We start from the raw sequence: 6,870 nt of genomic DNA on the forward strand, positions 1-6,870 counted from the left end.
CCGGAAGTAGCGTGACGTAGTCAGTTGAACATATACGCAAAGTTCCCTATTGTTTACAATGATGGCCGCATGAAGTGAGAGAGATTCGGACCGAGAAAGCGACAATTTCCCCATTAATTTGAGCGAGGATGAAAGATTTGTGGATGAGTAAAGTGCAAGTGAAGGACTAGTGGGGAGTTGAAGCTATTCAGATAGGGAAGATGCTGTGAGAGCCGGGGGTGACCTGATATTCAGCTGGGAATGACTACAACAGTAAATAAACACAAGACATATATATGCTCTATTAGCCACAACACAACCAGGCTTATATTTAATATGCCACAAATGAATCCTGCATAAAAACACCTACGTGTTTGTTATGCTAGCTCCTAGCTCCTCTGCTAGCTCCTAGCTCCATAGAACACGCCAATACAATTCAAACACCTGATCAACACACACAATCACTCAGCCCTAAAGACAGTTCACCTAACCCAATGTTCATAAAGCTTATATATTTTTAAAAAGTTACGTACGTGACGCGCACATGCGGTCAAGCTATCAAATGTTTAGCAGCCAAGGCTGCATACTCACGGTACCTGGTATTCAGCTGGGAATGACTAAAACAGTAAATAAACACAAGACATATATTTACTCTATTAGCCACAACACAACCAGGCTTATATTTAATATGACACAAATTAATCCTGCATAAAAACACCTACGTCTTTGTTATGCTAACTCCTAGCTCCTATGCCAGCTCCTAGCTCCATAGAACACGCCAATACAATTCAAACACCTGATCAACACACACAATCACTCAGCCCAAAAGACCGTTCACCTAACCCAAGGTTCATAAAGCTTATATATTTTTAAAAAGTTACGTACATACGCAAAAAAAAAGTTGCGCACATACGGTCAAGCGATCAAATGTTTAGAAGCCAAAGCTGCATACTCACGGTAGCACGTCTGTGTCTTTGTCATCCAAATCAAAGTAATCCTGGTAAGAGTCTGTGTTGTCCCAGTTCTCTACAGGCGTCTGTGTATCGAAGTCAAAAGTCCTCCTGGTTAGAGTCTCTGTTATCCGAGTTCTTCCATCTTGACTGCATCTTTCGGGAATGTAAACAAAGACGCGCCGGCTGCGTACTGTTGTTGCTGACTTCGTTCGAAAAATACGTCCGTTTCGCACCGACAACTTTCTTCTTTGCTTGCTCAGCTTCTTTCTCCATAGAAGTAACATAATTGCAACAGATTCACGAACACAGATGTCCAGAATACTGTGGAATTATGAAATGAAAACAGAGCTTTTTCGTATTGGCTTCAATGTGGAAGGCATACCCGTGTTCCCCGGGCTACGTCACGCACATACGTCATCCTCAGAGGCGTTTCGAACCGGAAGTTTAGCGGCAAATTTAAAATGTCACTTTATAAGTTAACCCGGCCGTATTGGCATGTGTTATAATGTTAAGATTTCATCATTGATATACAAACTATCAGACTGCGTGGTCGGTAGTAGTGGGTTTCAGTAGGCCTTTAAGGATATTTTCTTGATTCTAACAAATAGCACCAAAGACGCTATAATGTGGTCATCCGTGTTGAGTAAAGCACTAATTGGCTTTCCTGTACAACAACAATTTAAGCTTTTAGTTTATGTTATGAAAATAGAGAAAGAAACCAACAATTAAAATATTTATTCCTAAAACTAACATGTTAGTTTATTTGCACAAGCAGGTCTTCGTAGTTATAGTTATGGCATAGCAACCACAAAATAACAAACTAATGCAATGTCCTTTATTTACGTTTAGTTCTGTTATCAAACACTACAAATATAGTAGAGAATAATCTTGATTGCATCACAGAAAGTTTCTCCAGCAAATCAAATGTTCAAACAAACATTTTACAAAGTGATTGCTGCAGACACAATCATGGTCCGATTGTATTCCACAAGATGATGAAAGTGTTATTTTTAAGAGGCATTTCCTTCTACGCACTTACGTTTTTTTCCCTGACTTTATTACCTTTATGAACCACTTCTTTCGGGACTTTATGAAAACTATTTCCTATCTCTCTATTTGAACGATTGGAACACCCAAGAACAGAACAACAATACAGCATTTTCTGATCAAACTCTACACTCACTCACTCATTTGTTTTAATGCTACGCTGAAGCTGCTTGACCATCGTGTGAATTAAGCCACCAAGAAGAAAAACGGATATGACGCCATATGCAACCCAGCTATTGATATGTTTAACCATCACGGCGTATACTGCAGAGAAGCAGCGTCCTCTGCAGTGGACGTTTTTGTTTTGAAAAATAGGCTCGAAAAAAACGTCCGCCGCAAAGTGCCACTTCTTATTATACTTTGAAAAACGTCCTCTGTTTCCTGTTCTACAGTATCTGGAAAAAGGGACCGGTTGAAGTATATCGTTTTAAGGGACAATACTAAAAAACCTGGGTTGACTTTAGAGTAGTCAGTGTACAACAAATGTACAAAAACAGTTCATAATAATGTGTGTGAATATTTAGTGTGAGCACCTTTGCTTTTTTGCCCTTAATCATCTTAGAAATGGAAGGAAGCTGATCCTTCCAACTTCTGTCACAGCAGCTTTTTTTCAGAAAGTTGAATACAAACTAGCGATGGCTTTTCTTTTTTTAAATACAATTTTTAATAAATTTTGGATTTTATAAATTTTTCATCAATGTTTTAAGTGTTCCTTGTACAGGTTTTCAACAAAAATAGGTAAATAAATTTTGTATTGATGTTTTACTCGTTCATACTTAAAGGCCGACACTAGATGGCAGTAAAAGCACATACTCAGAACTCACTGTGTGTGTGTTCAGCCTATTCGGGAATCGCGGGCTTCCCTTGACAAATTCCAAAAATTCCCAGATTTCCCAGAATTCCAGGTTTTCCGGGACATTTTTCCCATTCAAAATGAATTTCCCGTTTTTCTAACTTCCACCATTTCCACATTTTTAAACTAATTCAAACCATTCCACCTTCAACATATTTCACTCATCCTGAACATTCAAACTAAAACATTTTCAAGTTAAAAAAAATACCAGTATTTCCCAGAAATCCCGTTTTTTCAAACCCATTTTTCACCCTTTTTTCTGTCGACTACGCCTTCCACATTTTTCAACCCACTTCAACCGTTCCACCATCAAAAAAATCATCTTAATCAGGACAAAAAACAAAGTTGTTTTTTGAACTGGAAAAATTCTGGGTTTTCCAGAAATTCCAGGAATTCCATATAACCATTTCTCAATTAAAAATGTTACTATTTCAACATTTCTCGACCGATTTGAAAAATTCCAGCACTAAACATTTAAACTCATTCAGAACATTCACAAAAAATCCTGCTTTTCCCAAAATGTCCAGGAAGTTCCTATTGAAATGAATTGGACATTTTTCCAAGAACCACAATTTCTACATTTTCCAACCTATTCAAACCATTCCAACATCAACACAATCTACTCATCCTGGACATTCAAACTAAAACCTTCCCAAGTTCCAAACCAAATTTGGGTTTTCCTGGAAATTCAAACTCTTCAACATTCAAACCATTCCAACATTCCAACAATTCATACTACATTCTGTCAGCATTTCAGTTCAACTTCAGCATTGGAGCATTCACACACAATTCCTTCAGGAATTGCTTCATCTAGTGGTCAAATTATTATTCTGTTTTAAGTCATTATAATTAATAATAAACATAATAATAATAAAAATAATGCAGAAAAAACACCAGCAAAGGCTTCCTTGTTGTCCGCTGTCTGCTCTGTCATCCACAAGTTGCAGACATTCTCTTTGTATGTTTTACACTTGAAAAGTGTCCATCTTAATCATTCATTTACAAACCCCGTTTCCATATGAGTTGGGAAATTGTGTTAGATGTAAATATAAACGGAATACAATGATTTGCAAATCCTTTTCAACTCATATTAAATTGAATGCACTACAAAGACAAGATATTTGATGTTCAAACTCATAAACTTTTTTTTTTTTTGCAAATAATAATTAACTTAGAATTTCATGGCTGCAACACGTGCCAAAGTAGTTGGGAAAGGGCATGTTCACCACTGTGTTACATGGCCGTTCCTTTTAACAACACTCCGTAAACGTTTGGGAACTGAGGAGACACATTTTTTAAGCTTCTCAGGTGGAATTCTTTCCCATTCTTGCTTGATGTACAGCTTAAGTTGTTCAACAGTCCGGGGGTCTTTGTTGTGGTATTTTAGGCTTCATAATGCGCCACACATTTTCAATGGGAGACAGGTCTGGACTACAGGCAGGCCAGTCTAGTACCCGCACTCTTTTACTATGAAGCCACGCTGATGTAACACGTGGCTTGGCATTGTCTTGCTGAAATAAGCAGGGGCGTCCATGGTAACGTTGCTTGGATGGCAACATATGTTGCTCTCTAAAACCTATATGTACCTTTCATCATTAATGGTGCCTTCACAGATGTGTAAGTTACCCATGTCTTGGGCACTAATACACCCCCATACCATCACAGATGCTGGCTTTTACACTTTGCGCCTATAACAATCCGGATGGTTCTTTTTCTCTTTGGTCCGGAGGACACGATGTCCACAGTTTCCAATAACAATTTGGAAATGTGGACTCGTCAGAGCACAGAACACTTTTCCACTTTGTATCAGTCCATCTTAGATGAGCTCAGGCCCAGCGAAGCCGACAGCGTTTCTGGGTGTTGTTGATAAACGGTTTTCGCCTTGGATAGGAGAGTTTTAACTTGTACTTACAGATGTAGCGACCAACTGTAGTTACTGACAGTGGGTTTCTGAAGTGTTCCTGAGCCCTTGTGGTGATATCCTTTACACACTGATGTCGCTTGTTGATGCAGTACAGCCTGAGGGATCGAAGGTCACAGGCTTAGCTGCTTACGTGCAGTGATTTCTCCAGATTCTCTGAACCCTTTGATGATATTACGGACCGTAGATGGTGAAATCCCTAAATTCCTTGCAATAGCTGGTTGAGAAAGGTTTTTCTTAAACTGTTCAACAATTTGCTCACGCATTTGTTGACAAAGTGGTGACCCTCGCCCCATCCTTGTTTGTGAATGACTGAGCATTTCATGGAATCTACTTGTATACCCAATCATGGCACCCACCTGTTCCCAATTTGCCTGTTCACTTGTGGGATGTTCCAAATAAGTGTTTGATGAGCATTCCTCAACTTTATCAGTATTTATTGCCACCTTTCCCAACTTCTTTGTCACGTGTTGCTGGCATCAAATTCTAACGTTAATGATTATTTCCCAAAAAAATCAAAGTTTATCAGTTTGAACATCAAATATGTTGTCTTTGTAGCATATTCAACTGAATATGGGTTGAAAATGATTTGCAAATCATTGTATTCCGTTTATATTTACATCTAACACAATTTCCCAACTCATATGGAAACGGGGTTTGTATGTTCCAACACATTTGCCCCCATTAAGAGAATTTGTGAACTGTTGAGAACAATCTATAGCGCTAATTTTTGTTGGTGAATGAGAGGCGATGAGAGATTAGCATCACACATCAACATCTCTAAAATGCTGTATCTTTTCTAGGTCAGCGTTTCACATGAAAATATGTTCTTAATTTCTTTACCCTGGATAAATATAGGTAGAATACATATTTAAATACATGTAGAAAGTAAATGTTTACATAGTACAGGGGTGTCAAACTAATTTTAGCTCAGGGTCCGTGGGGAGGAAAATCTATTGCCAAGTGGGCCGTAATGGTAAAATCATGGCATGATAAATTAAAAATAAAGACAACTCCAGGTTGTTTTCTTTGCCTTACTTTGGCCCAAAATAGAACAATCACATTATGAAAACTTACAAATCACAACTAATCCTCTGGACAAAACACTTCAAGTTTGTTGAAAATTCTAAGGAAATTTGTGCAGCTTCAAAAACACAATGAGCTTAGACTTCATCTCAGTGTATCTACAAAGCCAGGATTAAACTTTAAGTCTCAGTCTTTCTGGGATTGAACAAAAAAAACAACATATAAACTCTTCTAGGTATCAAATGCCTCCTTTGTCATGTCCATGTATCAATCCAGTGCTAACTCAACAAACCATAAGAAACGGAGGTGAAAACTCTTCAAAAGGGTTAAGTTCACTTTTTTTGTGTATGACAGAGACATTTTGGGGCAACGAGGGTGCCAAATGACCATGTGTTCGAAGCAGAAGACATAAAACGGCAGGTTTTAAGTTTCATGTGGGTTGAGGAGGAGGAGCCACAGTCCCCCTTTACTGTGTACCTCTTGCTTGGCCCTGGTATAAACCGTTTGCTTGCCTAGAAGAATTGTTATTGTGACATCCAGTGGACAAATTTAGAAGAGCAATTTCTTTTGTTAAAAAAAAAAGCAGCTCATTTTTATACTTGGCAAACTCATCACGAGGGCCGGAAAAAAAACGTACGTTTGACACCCCTGACATAGTACATTGCCCAAAGGGCTGAGTAATATTAACAAGAACAGGAAGTAGGTTTGAGTTACGCGGTACAATAAATATATTGTTACATGTTCCTGTTTCTGCTTCGTCTATACAATAAACAAACATAAGTTTTGATCGGACGGTTGACATGCACGTTTGAGCGCCACTAGGACTAATTCGAGTGGCAAAAATGACACTCAGTCTAAAATGTGTAGGGAAGTTGCAGGCCTTAAACAACGTTGCAAGGCCGCTCATACTTCGCCAGGGTTAGTTGAGTTGCATTAATTGGTGTGGTCGTGACATCGCAAATTCCTCGAGGCACTGAGATCTGCACACGTTAATGGAATCATCCTCTATGACGACATCACTGCTCGGTGTTAAGCTCACTTAGTGCTGGCAGCACTAATGCAGCCTCTGATCCGTGGCTGCAAGGCTCAAT

The sequence above is a fragment of the Entelurus aequoreus genome, linkage group LG01 (genome assembly GCF_033978785.1).
Source record: "Entelurus aequoreus isolate RoL-2023_Sb linkage group LG01, RoL_Eaeq_v1.1, whole genome shotgun sequence".
NCBI lineage: Eukaryota > Metazoa > Chordata > Actinopteri > Syngnathiformes > Syngnathidae > Entelurus > Entelurus aequoreus.